This window comes from Giraffa tippelskirchi, chromosome 3 (assembly GCF_054371585.1).
Source record: "Giraffa tippelskirchi isolate mGirTip1 chromosome 3, T2T-mGirTip1v1.2.pri, whole genome shotgun sequence".
Taxonomy (NCBI): domain Eukaryota; kingdom Metazoa; phylum Chordata; class Mammalia; order Artiodactyla; family Giraffidae; genus Giraffa; species Giraffa tippelskirchi.
Window position 1 is genome coordinate 7,951,572 of NC_137277.1, and position 13,388 is coordinate 7,964,959.

Here is a 13,388-nt window from a genome sequence, read left to right on the forward strand (position 1 = left end):
AACAGCGCTGTAGGTCAAACACACTTCAAGAACAAACTCACAGAAAAAGAGATCAGATTTGTGGTTAGCAGGGGCAATCGGGAGGGGCAAACTGGAGGAAGGTGGTCAAAGGTACAAACTTTCAGTTGTAAGTAAGTGCTACGGACGTAATGTACACCATGACAAATGTAATTAAGATGCTGTACGTTATATACGAGAGTTGAGAGTGAATCCTAAGGGTTCTCACCACAAGGAAAAGAATTTTCTTGTTTTATTACTATGTATATTCACTCCAGTACTCTTGGCCTGGAAAATCCCATGGACGGAGAAGCCTGGTAGGCTACAGTCCATGGGGTCGCTAAGAGTCGGACATGACTGAGCGACTTCACTTTCACTTTTCCCTTTCATGCACTGGAGAAGGAAATGGCAACCCACTCCAGTATTCTTGCCTGGAGAATCCCAGGGACGGCGGAGCCTGGTGGGCTGCCATCTATGGGGTCGCAGAGTCGGACACGACTGAAGCGACTTAGCAGCAGCAGCAGCATATTCACTAAACTTATTCTGATCATCATGTCATGACATATTTAAGTCAAACCGTTATGCTGTACACCTTCAACTTATATAAAGCTGTATATCAATTAGATCTCAATAAAACATGGGGGCAGGGAGGAAGAAGTAGCAAATAGTTTTAAAAATCTAATTAGGGACCTCCCTGGTGGTCCAGTGGCTAAGACTCCAAGCTCCCAATGTAGGGGGCTTGGGTTCAATCCCTGGTCAGGGAACTATATCCCACTAAGACCCCACGTAGCCAGATAAATAAATATTGAAAAAAGAAAAAAAAATCTAATTAATTCAGTCTTGCTGCAGAACCATCACAGAGAAAGTCTAAGTGGGGTGTTAATATATGCCTAGTCTTGTTAAATATATATGCTTAGAACAGACTATATCTGGTCATAGTGATGGTCTCTGGGGAGAAGAAATGTTAGGAAGGAAACAAACATTTCATGACATCCTCTTTAAGCCTTTTGAATGTTGTTCTATCTGCATATATTATCTATCTAAACACACACACAAGAGCATTAAGATTTCAATTTAAAGGGCAGACAAGCTAATTAGCAATATCCCCCCTTGGACCTGCAATCACATTTACTGTGCGGGCTCCCAAACATGACCAGGAAACTGAAGCAGAGCTAAACGACTCTCCAGTAGCGGCAGCTGCCAGCCAGCGCTACGCTGAGTGGTGCTCAGGGTGATCTCGTCCAGTTCCCAGAACTGTCCAAGATTCTGTCTATGGGGTGAGCTGTGGACACGGAGCCATCACGGGTCTCCATGCTGACTCCAAACCCCAGGGAGTGCTTCCTGCACCCCTGCCTTACTCACTGCCCCCTCATCCAGCCCTCTGCCTGGGGAAAATGCTCGCCATGAGCTGAAGGCACAACAGACCGGCCCTCCCGGGCCGCAGAGCTCAGGACCAATCCCTGGCACAAGAAGGGCTTATTTCTTGGCAACCGGGGCACAGTCAGCTGACTTGAGCTCTAGTCCTCTACATGCTGCCAACTAGCTGGGTACTCTCGCCTAAGTCACAAAAGGCTTCAGCATCGTGCTGGGAAACAGGCGTTCTAAGATGGAAGTCTAAGTGGAGACCACTCGGGGGAAGGACAGTCTAGTAAAATGAATCAAATCTTAAAAATGTATTCCTACCCCTTGACCAGTAATTTCATTTAGGAATTTAACCTAAGAAACTTACAGAGGTAGACAAAGATAGAGAAAAAGTATTAAGATGTCAGTTCCATCATTTAAAACTGAAAACCTGGCAATAATTTAGCTGGTTGAAAGAGACTGATCAAAGAAACAGGTTCATCCATCGGATGGAATTATGGACATTAAGAATCATGCTATCAAAAATTTTCTGTGAAATGAAAATGTTGCCAAAAAGAAACATATCTGCCTCTGAACGCCCAACTTGGGAGAATATGAAGGCCCCAAGGTACAGGCGACAATTCTAATAAAGAGAATGCAGAAAGCATGGGGAATCGCATCTGAAGACTAGTTTATGGGGTGAGCTGATCAACAGAGGAAAGGACCCTGAAGGGCTGAACAAGCCTCTGCGAGGTGTCCACAGTGCACCAGCGTCCACCCTGGGTTCCACAGAACGTTCGGAACTGAGACCCCAAGGCTGGAGCAAGGTCAAAGTGGCCAAAGTTTCTGTCACTGGTGGTGTTTCTAAAACACAATCTGGGGACTGCCTTGGTGGCTCAGTGGATAGGAACCCTCCTGCCAATGCTGGGGACATGGGTTTGGTCTCTGCTGCAGGAAGCTCCCACGTGCCGTGAGGCAACTAAGCCCGTGCACCACAAGTACCGAGTCGAAGCACCTAGAGCCCCAGGCTCTGCAGCGAGAAGCCCCTCACAGCCACTAGAGAGCAGCCCCCTTCGCCGCAACTGGAGAAAAGCCCACACAAAGCGAAAAGACCCAGGGCAGCGAAAAATACATAAATAAATTTTAAAAATTCACTTCACAAAATACAACCTGGCAGTAAGTCTTTAGGTTCGAGCCCAAGAGAATCAGTGTACATCAAAGCAGGTGGGGCTGCCTGCCCAGCAACAAATGTGACCGGGTTTCCATGCAGACCACACTGCCTGTTGTGGGAATGGTGTGTTCCAGAACACTGACCAGCAAAGAGAAGAAGACTCTCTGGGTTTAAAGCTTCCACTGTTCTGTGGAAACACACAAGTACTGCAAACTTGAACTCCCCTGGACACGTGCAAATGGTCCATTTACATGGTTCATTTTAAGTTTGTTAAGTGGTGTGGAGCCAGGATTAAGCACAGTATGTACTTTTGTAAACAAATATTGATACGCTCATAATAGACTAGAATAACCATCCACTGCAATGATAAGCAGCAGTTATACCTGAGTGGTGGAATTACAGGTGACTTTTTTAAACCAATTTTTTGTATGTTCTTGCAACTGTGTACTAAGTATTATAAGTAACTAAAAATAACTTGAGCAGTCAGAAAAAAACAAAACAAAACAAACTATCCATCTAAGACAAGTAAGAGAATAACCCCACTGATTTTTCTTCAGTGATGATCACAGAGACTGACAAGAGGCCACTGAGCCTGCACTTTCCCTGCACACCTGACCCTGCAGGCTACACTCCCATGCCATTGCATTCACCTGTCCACCCGCTGCTGCCCTCTGCTCTCCTCCAGCGCCCTCCACAGTTACGTGTGGCTTCCAACTGTCTCTTTCTAGAGAGCTTGACCCCTTCTCTCGGCATCAAAAGCTGTTGAGCAAAATTCTTCAGTACAATGACTCTTAGGGCAAAGGATGAAGTGTGGATTAGATAAAGAGCAAGAGCAATTAGAACGGTTTTTCCAACATTCAAAAGGCAATTATGCTAAGTGCAATGCAGAGTCGTAGATATGGATCCTGGAACAAAAGGAGGACATGAGTGGAAAACCAATCCAAACAGAAGTGTGTATTTCAGTTAATGCTGTGGAACCAGGACTAATTTCTTGCTTTTGACAAATGTACCGTATTACATAAGACGTCAACCTTGGGGGAAGCTGGGAGAAGGGTATACCATGATCCTTGCAACTTTCCCATATACCTCAAGGGAGTTTATTTTTTAAATGCAGACATGAAATAGGACAATGATAAGAATAAAAGAAAGATGGGGGACAGACTGAATACGCATTTCCACAGCAGGTATCTCTCTTGACGAGGATGCTTTCAGGCACCCAAGACACAGCACAACCAAGACTGAATGTCCTCACCCTCTGCCCCTGGTGCCATTACTGGAGGGGCATCACCTGCTTGAGCCCTTGGGAAACCCAGGTCTCTGCCACTTTAGGGAAAGAGAAAGATGACACATTCAAAACAACCACGACGCTGGCTGGCACACAGCCGGCAATCCACGGATACGGGTTGGACACAAGACAGCAATTTCAGCCCTTTTCCTCTTGGACTGGTTGCATTCTACTCATAACAACTCACTCTTAAAAGAAAGTAAACCCAATAACACGTCTTAGCGACAGCTGCGTATTAATACTAGTCAGCAGGCAAAAGGGAGTGTGTGTGTGTTTAGTCACTCAGTCGGGTCCTACTCTTTGAGGCCCAGGGACTGTAGCCCGCCAGGCTCTTCTGTCCATGTGATTCTCCAGGCAAGAATACTGGAGTGGGTTGCCATTCCCTTCTCCAGGGGATCTTCCTGAATGGAGGGATCAAACCCAGGTCTCCTGCATTGGCCGGCAGATCCTTTACCGTCTGAGCTACCAGGGAAGCCCAGGCAAAAGGGTAGAGGGGAAGAAAACAGGTTTTTCTGCTACTCGGACCTGAAAGCACTGCCTGCTTATCGAGGGCAACTCAATGTCCCTTCCCTCCTGTGGCCCATCTTTTGCTCTGGCATTAACACTGTTACTAGAAGACTAAGCAGAGGGGAGACAAGAACCCTAAATCAGATATATATATATATATATACACTTAAAACTTGGGGTGCGGGGGTAGATTAAAAAACTGAATCTACTACAACAGGGTTTTTAAGCACCTATATGTCAGTCCAATTCAAAGGGTAGTTAGTTCCAACCAGCAGACTCTGCATCACAGGGAGGACATTCCACCTGCAGGTCCTCGGGCCCGCCCACCCCAGTCTGACTGTGTCAGAAGAACCTACGTTAATAGGAGCCAGCTGATTCCACGCCATCAGCTTTCGCAGGTGTGACTGGGGATCATTTACCACGCTCTCCCTACTCCCCCCAGCCCCACAGGTAAACAGGGTGGTTAGATCCATTTTTAATTGAAGGAGTTACTCACTCCTCCATGTGAGTCATTCGAAACGTAAGCTTTCACAGAAAGCCCTGTTTCTCAAGAAGCGCCCGATCCGAGGAGAGAAAGCGAGGGTGTCGTATGAGTGTCACGGGGTGCGAGATGCAGGGGACAGCACAGGTGGCCTGGGGGGGACGGTCAGGTTAGCCGGAGTCAACTGAAGGGGCAGGAGACTGTGTGAAAGTAGGTGAGGAGCCCTGAAGACACGCGAAGGCAGGACCGGAGGCTGGGGGGCGGGGGGCAGGGGGAGAGCTCAGCCGGGAGCTCAGCCGGGAGCTCAGCCGACATGCTGGGCTGAAAAGGGGTCTGCGGGCCAGGAGGGGCGTCCGGGCTGGGGCAGTCAGAGCGCGAACCAGTGCAGGAGAGAGGACACGCAGGGCAGGCAAGGGGCATTTCCAACAAAGATCTGACGACAGACGAGAACGGGGCCTGGCACCAAAGGCACAGGCAACAAAAGCAAACAACACAGACAATTCGGGCTTCAGGAAAATTAAAACAAGTTTTATGCATCAAAAGACTGCCAAGAGAGCAAAGCGCAACACCCCCGAAGAGAGAAGATACCTGCAATCAGATATCTGATGAAGGATTAATATCCAGAATACAGACTGGTGGTTTAGTCGCTAAGTCATGTCCGACTCTTTGCGACCCCGTGGACTGTAGCCTGCCAGGCTCCTCTGTCCATGGAATTCTCCAGGCAAGAATACTGGAGTGGGTAGCCATGCCCTCCTCCAGGGGATCTTCCTGACCCAGGGATCGAACCCAGGTCTCCCAAATTGCAGGCAGATCCTTCACTGACTGAGCTACCAGGGAATATAGAGAGAATCCCTAAAACTCAGCAACAACAGAAAACAATTCAAGTCAAACATGGACAGATGACCTGAATAAATGTTTCTTCAAAGAAGACACACAAGTGACCGATAAGCACATGAAAAGACGCCCAACACCGCTAATCTAATCGTTAGAGAATTGCAAATCATAACTACAATGAGGTATCACCTCACACCCAGCACGATGGCTACCATCAAAAAACTAAATACAAATCACAAATGTGACTAGGGTGTGGAGAAATTGGAACCCTTGTGCCCTGTTGGTGGGAATGTAAAATGGTATCGCTGCAAAGGAAAAACAGTTCGGCAGCTCCTCAAAAAAGTAAAAATAGAATTACCATATGATCCAGCAATCCCACTTCTGGGTATATACCCGAAAGAACTGAAAAACAAGATCTCCAAGAGATATCTGTACACCCATTTTCCTAGCAGCATTATTTATAACAGGGAAAAGGGTCAGCATGGGAGCCCAAAAAGGAGAATTTTAAATGATCCCAAATGTTCTGATGTTTAGAAGATGTACACTGGAGTACTCGGAGGGGAGCGTCGCGGTGTCTGCTCCTGAACCACCACGGGCTCTGGAGGAAGCGTATTTACATACTCTTACAGACATAGATAAAGCAAACTTGGCACGAGGTTAACTGCTGACTCATGGTGGCTGGTAATTAGTAATCACTGGCCTAGTCATTCAACTTCTCTGTACGTTTAAAACTGTCTCATAATAAAAAGTTGGGAAAAGAAATGTTTAAAATTCCAGACTTGCGGGTGGAGAGGGCACTTAACACTTGCAAAGTCGGAGGTTCTAGATGACAGGATGGAGCCATCAAGGAAGCAGCTGGGAGTGTGCAAGTAAGGACGAACATGCAGGTACCAGCAGCCCTTCCCCGGTGGCTCAGACGGTAAAGATACAGAATCCGCCTGCAATGTGGGAGACCTGGGTCTGATTCCTGGGTCGGGAAGATCCCCTGGAGGAGGGCATGGCAACCCACTCCAGGATTCTTGCCTGGAGAACCCCCATGGACAGAGGAGCCTGGTGGGCTACAGTCCACGGGGTCCCAGAGTCGAACAGGACAGAGCGACTGAGCCCAGCACACAGCACAGCAGGCTGATAAGAGGGCTGAAGAAAAGCCCAGAGAGGGGAATCGCCAAAAGTTCCTAAGAAGAAAGAAGGTAAAAGAGAGAAAAATTCACCACAGCCAGGAGAGTGGAACTCAGTGGAATAGTTTCCATTAAGAGGGTGATTGATGGGCCATACTGACAAGGCTGGTGGGTCAACAGGGCAGGGTCCGAGAAAAAGTTGGTAAGTGCAGTGCCCAGGAATTCCCTAGGCCTTTGTGACCTTCGGAAGAGCTGTTCACACCCTTCAGTGGGAGGCCAGAAGGAGAAAGGCTTTGGGGTGCTCCGGTCACAGGGAAATGGAGGCAGACACCCTTTCTCACCCGGGGGTGCTGGGTGCCCCCAAAGCACGCTGGGGGAGGGTGAGATGCTTTTTCTCCCTTGTCCTGAAGATGACATCATCAGCCTTCAGGGCCCTCAAACTCCCTCAAGTAATCAAACAGTCAGGGAGGCTTTCAGCACGGAGTATGTCAGGTCCTGATGCTCCCGGAAGCCACACAAGAGACACAGATGTGTGTGTCTGTCTTCCTTCCCACCTGCACTTAGGGGGCCAGTAAGTATAATCCCGTGGACATGCCTGTCAAGGCAGCTCCGCCAGCCCTCATCACAACAGCATCTCCCACAAAAAAAGATTAAAATGAAAGCTAGGAGGAAGAACCTCATCAGAGCTGCTGAGTGTGAAGGACCAGCTCTCACTTGCAGGATGCAAATGAAGAATGCTCTTCAGACTGCAGGAAATCTCTCCAGGAGCTGGGGGTTTTCATTTTATTGTTGAATAGGATTGACTGTGGTTTGTTTTCTTGTTTTTTATTTAAAGCACTACTCAGTATCTTAAATTTTTTTTAATTGCTCAGATTGTCATAGTCAGAATGAATTTTTACCAGATATAGCTATGCTATCAATTTAAACCAGAAGTGATCTGGTGTCTTGTTCCTTTCATCTTGCTGCAGAAAAGAAGATGTTTCAGTCTTTCAAAATATGCAAACACACCAAAAACCCCTCAACCAGTCAACTAGATTTAACCCCTAAAGGACACGCATCCCAGGACTTTCCGCCTAGCTGAACCCCTCTGAACAGCATATCATTTGCCTCAATGTTTAAATCACAAAACCTTTTTCACAATCCTGATTCAGAAGAACACAGTGGACCTGCAGACCCAATGGACCAAGAGATCCATTCAACGCAGTCAGCCTGGGTCGAAGGACATGAAACCCTCAACCACAGGGTGTAGCTGAAGAGCAAAACATGGGCAAATAACCTTGGAGTAGATACACTCAGAGGGTCATCCACTAACATGATTCAGTTCTATTCTGAACTACAAAAAATTTCAGTAAGCGTTTTGCTCTTCACTGTCTGTAACCACACGTGTCAGGTGGCTCCTAATAGAGCCCCCTGAGGCTGGCAGAAATGTCAGCAAGAGAAGCAATTCTGAACGTGTGCTCCAGCTCAGTAAGAGTTGCTACTGTGGGCTCAGGAGCATGAAAACCTCATCGTTCTCAGGGTTTGGCATCCAGCCGCTGGGCTGCTGGAGCCTCAGGGAGGAGCTATGGTTAAAAACACCAAACTGCTAGTCGATGTGAGTGACAGCATCGTGTAAAGCGAAAAGCACTCTGGCAACGGTCCTGCTGGCCACTTCCCCCCCTTGAGCATCTTCTCACTCCAATCTGGGCAACAAACTCCGAAAGCTTCTTTCAATCAGAACAGGAGCACAGATTGTCTTCCAAGGGTTAAGGCTCTTTACAAGAGAACCCGCTCATCACCGAAATCGCCATAAATTCAACTGAGGGGACCACAGGGTCAGCTGCACTGATCACAGGTCCAGCGCTGTTGCGATGGCAATGCACATCACACACTACACCCGCATCCCTTTTGTAAAGCGCTGGCCCCATGGATGTTCCACTGGAGTCCATGAGGCCCGTGGGTAAAGTTGTTAAAAAAAAAGAAAAAGTTCCTCTCGATAGAACAGGAAAATGACTAACAGAAAGGCAGGACTACCAGGGACACAGGGATGGGAAAGCACCAGAAGACCTTTAGTGTCCTAAAGCAAAAACAGGTGGGGAGCAGAGTCAGCCTGACGGGAAGGGGCTGCACCCGGGAGAAGGGACCGAAGGAGTCCATCTGAACCTGACCCATGACTCAGCAGCATTCCCAGCGGGAAGGTGATGATGCCAGCAAGAGGGGCAGGAGGTCAAGCTGGATTTCCTGACACCGCCCTTGTCTAAGACAACACAGGAAGGCCGGTTACCTGCAGGCAGGGAATCAGACTTGCATAGGTTTCTTTCACTCAACATCTAGGGGTATTCACAGGTTCTTTAGAAATAAAGTGTCTCTGACAGTTGTTTGGATAACGACCAAGGGGCTAGCAATGAATGACAAATATAGGAGGGAAGCAGCCTGCAGCGCAAACAGGGTGTTTCTCCCACCCTTCTGCTCTTGGCCAAGATGGCCTCCCTTGTGGCCACTGGTCCACCTTCCACCCATCCCAACACCCTGCCCTTTCTGCTTGCCTGTGGTTCCCTCCCACTCTACTGGGACATCCAAGTGTGAAAAGACTAGACGATTAATGCCAATGACAGGGCTAGGGACTCAAGTTTGATGGGGGTACTCGATTCTAGTAACGACCTATGAAACCTCAGGTGACGGCAAACTATATTTACTTCCACTTGTATTTGGGTTCCTCCACTATTATCAGTGTGACTGGATAAGTTACACAACTACCCTGTTCCTCAGCTTCCTCCTCGAAAACAATAATAATAATAGTACCTAATTCCCAGGGGTGTTGTACACATAAGTGAGCGATACGCATAAAGCACTTATCGAGTGCCCAGCACATAGTAACATAATAAGAACAAGCATTATGTAATCTTTAAATACAAAAGCAATACTCTGCCATCCTTGTAATCCATAATCTCATTTCCTGTCTTTTGGGAATTTCAAAAGATGCCCCTAGATTCTGGAAGATATATATACCTACATACACACATTCATTCCATCCCCCTCCTGGAGGCTGGTAGACTTTGCCAGGTGTTACTTTAAATGTCCATTACTGTTTTCTTATAAAGTAACAGAGGAGTGAAGATCATGAGTATTTACAGAAGAGGCTTCAAGAAGAAATCAAAGGTGTAATCCACCAGGTCATAAACTGCAACATCATCAAACAGGAATTCCTACATCACTGAAACAAACCGCGCCTTCTGGCTTCTCTGTGGAGGAGCATCAGCCTATGACACATGGACATGATCTCCTGAAGGGGTGGGGCTGGCCCTGTCTGATGGACACCAGGATAGTGTCTGCCAACAGCTAAGAGGCTGCTCCGGGCACCACCCAGCTAAGCTTCTGGTTATTCCACCTGTGCAGGCTCAGTTCAGTGGCTAGAAAGACAGACCTCGTATTTTACCGCAGAGAGAGAAAAGGAGGCAGTGACGAGGCCAAGGTCGTTCAGAGTAGATGACAGCCAGCAAGGGCACCCAAGGGTTTTTACTTCCAATCACAGGTCCCTCATCTGGTCAAAGTGCCCTTGAGTTAGGCAGTGGGCCAGACAGAGAAACCAGGAAGACACTGAGGCCTAGGAGTTAGAAACCAGAAGCCAAGGGACAAAGATTAAAATCACAGAATAGTGGTGAGATGCCACAGGGCTGTGATCCTACCTGAATAAAATGCAATTAGATGCACTCAGTCCTGCACCTTGGTTAACCTTACATAACTTCTTCCTATTACATCACTAAGAACAATTGCTTTTAATGGGTCCAACACTGGACCAGCGAGGCAAGCAAACCTCACACACTATGATGCTACACCTAAATAGCTTTCCCCATGGAAATGCTGGCCTGAGTAGGGGCCAAAAATAAACCCAAAAGCCAATTCCAGAGGGACCTGTCATCAGGAATGCTACACACACACACACACACACACACCTCACAAAAGGAGGGTGATCATAAACAGACAGCTTTAACTTAGAGACATTAAATCTCAAGCCAGGCAAGACCCTGAAAACTGTGGCGACTAACAGCAACAGACAACGCACAAGAGATGGGAAAGCAAAGGAGTGTGAACAGGAAGGCCCTAAACCTGCTCAGACAAACAGCTGTTGGCACTCTTCCTTACAGGGGCTGCTCTGTCCAACCATGACAGGTGGAGATCAGAATGACCCACCATGTTTAGCCAATGCTCAAGAAGGGCAAAGTCTCCACACAGGAGATCCATGGCCAAATGGGACAAGTCTCAAGTGGATAAATCAGCTATCACACTGAAGGGGTCAGGAGCTCAAGGAAAGGAAGGAGCACAGATTGCATGCCTCTTTTAAGTCCTAAAGAAGCTTATAACTTTGGCTGCTTGAAGCCTCAGGAGTCGGACCATAAATCCTGCAGTCTCCAGGAAGAACGACTTATTTTTCTGTTGATAACTTTCATGGTAAGTGGCCAAGAAGGGACAGGACTTGTTGACCAGGCTCTTCATCTCTCTTTCTCAATTTGCTCATTAAAAACTTAAATTAAGAAACTAAGAGTACTCACTGTCTGCCGTATTAACATGAAAACTACAAAAAACACTCCACAGCCTACCAAACAATTCACATTAAAAGGACACTATTTATAAAATGGCAATAGGTGGCAGCTTTAAAAAGAAAAGTTTCCCAAGACTGTCACTGCTTTGGCCTATCAATAACTGGGTTCTCAAGGCTCAGAACCAGATTAGTGATGGAGTAGGAATCAGAACCTAAAAGCTCAGTCTCGGTCTAATGGTCTTTACAGCACACTGTCACTTCGATGGGTATATAAAGAGTGGGAAGTGAGAGGGAAAATCTTCCTAAACCATAATGTCACACGGTCCCAGGCCCTACCCCACCACCCTAGTGGGTGCTCAGGAGCAACACCTCAGGAGCAAAACGAGTGAGACACTCAGCTGACCAGGGTCATCTGTGCCTATAGTTCACGGTACTAGAGAGCTACCTACCAGGTATAAACTCCCCTCTTCCCCGCCAATAAACCTATTCTCAAATCCTGATAGAAGCACTAGGTCCTGCTATCCACGAATGGGCACTATGTGTCACCCCATCCTAGAATCCCTATGTCCCCGAGCTTTTGCCAAGCTCAGAAGTGGCAGAAACTACAATGGCAAAGAAAACATCACCACTGGAGCCACGATGGACTTTACCAAATTCAAAGCATGTCACAAGAGGGAAGCTTCAAAATATATCCAACCTGGGGCCTTAAACTTAAGTTTCTATTTAATTCCAAAATAGATTATTTTAAGTCAAACTTCATATAATTACACATTGTGGGAGGAGACAGACTGAGAATAACTGTAAACAAAGTTAACCACCAAAGTCAAGATGAACAGGAACAACAACTGATAAACATGGCAGCTCCCAGCAGTGAGCCGGGCCTGCCTCCCTGAGTCCCAGGGCAGGAGGCCCTGACAGAGTCCAACGAGCTCCATCCCAGAAGTCAGAAACCTCTAGAGGAGATGGTTAGGGAAAACACTTTTTAAGAACCAATGGAAAGATGCTGGCAACCCTTCGCCAGTGTGACAACCTTTGCTAGCGTGACAACACACACACACAGCGTATAGAGCAAAAAATCCTGTCTTCCCAACAGCACTGGTAGTAATTTTTAACCAGCATTCTGCGGCAAAAGGTCATTTATTCCACATACTTTTGCGTGAACCTATCATTTTCTCTCTGACTCAGAGAAGCTACCGCCTGATCTGTATTTTTCTGAGGGGAAGCCAGGGGTCCTGTGCACTGATTTCTGTGCCCATGGATGCGCATGTACTGGCCGGGAAAAAGACCCTGCTGGTATCAGCAGTGACTTCTGCCACTAGGAAATGGATCACAGGCTCTTCCGGGAGTGGGGACTTCTTCCCAGCCAAACAGGTCATCACAGACCCCTTGTGCAGGTCGCCTTCCTCTCCCATTGGGTCAGAAACCCAGATTAACTTCTAAAGTGCCCTCCCCTGAAATCAGACCACTCAACATCCCGGGCAGCTAAAACAGTCCAGGCCTGATTCTTGCCAAGAAATGTTTTCTTGAAGGAGAGGAGGAGATGAAAAAGGGGTGAAAGATACAAGAGGCGTGTGTGTCTGTGAATTACTGATAGGACTTCACATTCGGGGAAAACAAGACGTGAAAAGCCACCAAACCAGCCCTGGTTCACGGTTTAAGTTTTATGATGATGAAAGGGGGAGTCTGCTATTTGCTTAATGGCCTCAGGTAAGACAAATCCTTCAGGTTTCCAAATGGGTGGCTCCCCTCCATCCAGGGTTCTATAGTCTTTTTTCCCTCCCCAAGAAGTCCAACTGTACTTAAGAGAATCATCAATCCCAGTCAGCAGCTGCCACATCCCTCCCTGCACCCCCAGCGCTATTAATATCAGGGCTCTGATTGTTAATGATTTTACTCAAAGTTCCCTGCAGCAGTTAAAACGAGGCAACAAGCTAAAACACAAAGGGGCTGGTTTTCTTCATCCATAATAACGCATTCTGCAATCCAGTGAACTTCCTGGGGTTTCATGTCGGCCGAGATTTTCACCTCTATCTTTTGTTTTGGAATGCCCACAACCCCCCTCCCCTGCACGGACCAGCACGGCCTTACTTTCTGGATGCACAATGCAGTAGGTAGCTGCTCTGGGGGTCAGCAGA

At 47.4% G+C, this 13,388-nt stretch overlaps 1 protein-coding gene across 3 annotated transcripts in view; it reads right to left on the minus strand.

Annotated features, from left to right (window-relative positions):
* The window catches only part of UBE2O (ubiquitin conjugating enzyme E2 O), a 50,775-nt gene that overhangs the window by 36,483 nt on the left and 904 nt on the right, over window positions 1-13,388 (minus strand). The gene's annotated exons all lie outside the window — the stretch shown is intronic.